Consider the following 4,431-nt stretch of genomic DNA (forward strand, 5'->3'; position numbering starts at 1 on the left):
GGAATGATCACTACAAACTGAAACTTTTACCTCCAACAATCATTCTTTTTCCGAAACCATCGCCAAAATATTATTCGTCACCAAAAATTATCGCCAAACCAAAAATAAATTTCGCCCCTTCTCCAAAATCCAAAGAAATCTTTTCCATCGGAGAGAGACTCGCACAAAAAGCTCTGGAGGATCGATTTCTCTCAGGCCTCACCCTTGCGGACCGGTGGAAATGAGAGAAATAATTTGCGGACCTGAAAAAAAATAAGAAAAATAATTTGTGGATTGCAAAATATGGATAAATTAACATTTTGCGGACTGGCAAAATATGAATAAATAGTTTGCGGTCCGGGAAAAAACAAATAAAAATGGAAAATACTTTGCGGACCGTTAAAAATAAATAAATTTGGAAAATAATTTGCGGACCGTTAAAAATAAATAAATTCGGAAAAATAATTTGCGGACCGTTAAAAATAAACGGAGAAGAAAATTAATTTTCCAACGGGTGAAGAAAATGTATAAAATAATTTGCGGACAGGCAGAAATGAAGAGGAAAAAGGATTTACTAACCGGTAAAAAAAAAAAAAATAATAATTTGCGGACCGGCGAAGTACAGGTCGGCCTACAATAAGTAGAAGTAGTAATTTGCGGATCAGCAAAAAATAAATAATAAGAATATTAGTTTGCGGACCGTTAAAAATAAATAAACCGGGAAAATAATTTGTGGATCGGTAAGAATAAACAAAGAAGAAAATTAATTTCGAACCGGCGAAGAAAGTTTATAAAATGATTTGCGGACCTGCAAAAATAAAGAAAAATTAATCACAAAACCAGTAAAGAAAACATGAAAAAAATTGCGGACCGGTATAAATAAAGAGGCAAAAATAATTTGCTGACCGGCAAAAAATAAATAAATATGAGAAATAATTTGCGGGCCTGTAAAATACAATTAAATAGGTAAATAAAATTGCGGACCGGGCTGACGGCAAAAACAGAAATAAAAACAAATTCTGAATGCTAAGGGGCCGTTCAAGTATTACGTCATCATCAATGGGGGGGGGGTTTCCGATTTGCTGACTTTTGATGACAAGGGGCTATACAGCCCCTTGTAGATGACGAATGTTGGGGCTATACAGATTTGGTGATATTTTTTTGCGGACAAGCACAGTTGAACAGCAATTACATCACTATTATTTATTTCGCTGCTCTGATCTCGCGACGCTCTAAAATCTGGCAGGAGTGGATTCACGGAAAAATTCCGGAAAAAAAACGGTCGATTTAAAGGGCCAGCAAAGGCCCCTCTCACACGGAGCGGACGCGGGTCCGGAAGAAATTTTAATAATTGCAATAAACTGAGCCTTTCACAGACGAGCCGAAATTCGCGCGGGCTCCGCATCCGCACATATAAGTTTTGACAATAGGTTTATTCGGAGCTATTCACACGATGCGAAGCGAATTCGTCCGCATCTTTGGCTACTTTTTAACGGAATTTTGCACGGAATTCTTTTTAATTATTTGCCATAAATACCCTTAAAAACACCATATGATGGTCCCTGCTCATTAATATAATGTACCTACATACGTCTATCCCTCTGAGATGGAGATATAGCAACTTTAACTGCCTTTTGTCCATATCTCACAAATTTATACAATAAAACCTGCCAACAACGGCCACTGACGGGACCAATATTACAAGCCCCGTTCTGTTCATTAAGAATATCTAATTGACTAAATACTTTAATAACTTCTAAATTTAATTCAAAAATTTTAATTTTTTTCTTTTTATTTAAATACTTAAAATTATTTAAAAAATATAAATATTTGAAATTATTCTAAGTATATATATATATATATACTCAGGGCCGGATTAAGACGTTTGAAGACCCCAAGCACTTGAATAATTTTGGTGGTCCTCCCCCCGATACCTACAAGTATATTTTACTGTTTACTCGATATTCAGTCTATAAGGTGCCATTCAAGTATTACGTAAGCAGATTTTCAGCCATTTTTGACCCCCCCCCCCCGTCAGCAAAACACTGACTTCCCTCTCCCCCCCCCCCCCGTAAGCAAAATTTCGTCAGCAGCTTAGAATATTTCATATCTTCAAAAAGGGGTGGTTGATGACGTAAGCAACCTTCAAACCCCCCTCTCCCTCCCTTTGTCACCAAAAGTCAGCAAATCCGAACCCCCCCCCCCCCCGATGCTGACGTAAAGCCGGGTTTTCCTAGGAATAGGTGTTTTGCGTCGCGTGAACCGAACAGTATAATTTCGCGTCAGCAGCAACGTGTTACATAATCACGTTACGCGTTTGTGTTTTCCCAGCGGAGCGCATCAGATCAGGGCGGCTATATTATAGTATATGGCCTTGGCATCAGCTACTCTGTCGTCTGCATTGCTCCGGTTTGAAGGGAAAGAAAACACACAAGAAGTGAAGAGAATATCGTCAAAACCGCGGCGCACGACGCATTTGACTCCCCCAGAAGCAGTCGGCCAATTACGCCCGACGTAAAGCGCTGTCGTCAGGCGTATTGCGCTCTGTAGGAAAACAGTCATGCTGTTTTTCTTACTGGTGAGTGGACGGCGTGTCGCGCTGGACGAATCACGTTGCGCGCGGCACAGGAAACCTGCTCCTAGGAAAACCCGGCTTAATACTTGAATGACCCCTAAACTGAAAAAAAATAAAATTTTATGTTTCAGAAGTGACTAATCTAAGGATGGGATTTCACTCTAAAAGGTTTATGAAAGTTATTTTATAAAACATGAAAAAAAATTCAACCAATAAAGCTCATAGGTTACATTCGAGCAAATGCAACCGATAAATTTATTGGTTGAATTTTTCAAGTTTTATAAACGAGCTTTTACGAAACTTTTACAGTGTTATCCCGGCCTAAGACACAATTGTGATGTGAATATTTCTACGCACAGACATTTTGAAGGTTCCCGCCCCTCCCCTTCTTTTTCTACTTGCAAATTCTTTGATATCTCCTGAATTTATTTATTTGGAACATTATTGGATGTTTTTTGGAATTTTTCTTTCATATTTTTCCGAAACACTTTTAAAATCTTTTGAAAATATTTTAAGATATTTTCCCGCATCGACTACTTGTGAGGATCGGAATGAAGGCATCTTTAGATCCATATTCTATGGGGCTCTAGATGAAACCACCAAAGAATGGCTCTGGGCTGCCTATGGCACTGAATGAGGGAGGAAGAAGAAAAATAATTACAAAAATTGCGAAAAAACAATTTTTATGCACGAATTTCAAACTAAAGATGCGGGCGATTCACCGCATCTTGTGTGAGCGAGCCTCATAAATCACATAATATTATACATCACACACTCGAAATGCCGGGTGTGAAATATCCGGGGCTGAATGTCCAACTCACTTAGTCAGTCACTCACTTGATCACTCACTTTGTCACTCATACAGTCACTCACTTTTTCACTCATACGGTCACTCACTTTGTCATTCATAGGGTCACTCACTTTGTCATTCATAGGGTCACTCACTTTGTCATTCATAGGGTCACTCATACAGTCACATACTTGGTCACTTATACAGTTACATACCTGGTCACTCATACAGTCACATACTTGGTCACTTATACAGTTGCATACTTGGTCACTCATACAGTCACCTACTTGGTTATTCATTACTCATACAGTCAAGTCACCTACTTGGTTATTCATTACTCATACAGTCAAGTCACCTACTTGGTTACGCATTGCTCATACAGTCAAGTCACCTACTTGGTTACTCATTACTCATACAGTCAAGTCACCTACTTGGTTACTCATTACTCATACAGTCAAGTCACCTACTTGGTTACTCATTACTCATTAAGTCAAGTCACCTACTTGGTTACTCATTACTCATACAGTCAAGTCACCTACTTGGTTACTCATTACTCATACAGTCAAGTCACCTACTTGGTTACTCATTACTCATAAAGTAATTTACTTGGTCACTCACTTTGTCACTCATACGATCATGCTCTTTTTCACTCATACGGTCATGCACTTAGTCACTCATACAGTAACATTTTAGCCACTCATACAGTTACGTACTCGGTCTCTCATACGGTCATGCACTTAGTCACTCATACAGTAACATTTTAGCCACTCATACAGTTAGGTACTCGGTCTCTCATACAGTCACATCTTAGTCACTAATACAGTTACTTACTCGGTCTCTCATACAGTCACTTACTCGGTCTCTCATACAGTCACTTACTCGGTCTCTCATACAGTCACTTAATTGGTCACTCATGCGATCATCCATTCGGTCAGGGTAGGTGAAATGTCAGGGGATGAATGTCCAACTAACTTGATCACTCATAGGGTCACTCATACAATCACTCACATGGTCGCTCACTCGGTCGCTCATACGGTCAGAGTAGGTGAAATGTACCGGGGACGAAACATCCCAGGGAGTGAAATGT

The sequence above is a fragment of the Pholcus phalangioides genome, unplaced genomic scaffold (genome assembly GCF_987345545.1).
Source record: "Pholcus phalangioides strain wild (caught in Gottingen) unplaced genomic scaffold, Ppha-v1.0 ptg000012l_1, whole genome shotgun sequence".
Classification (NCBI taxonomy): domain Eukaryota; kingdom Metazoa; phylum Arthropoda; class Arachnida; order Araneae; family Pholcidae; genus Pholcus; species Pholcus phalangioides.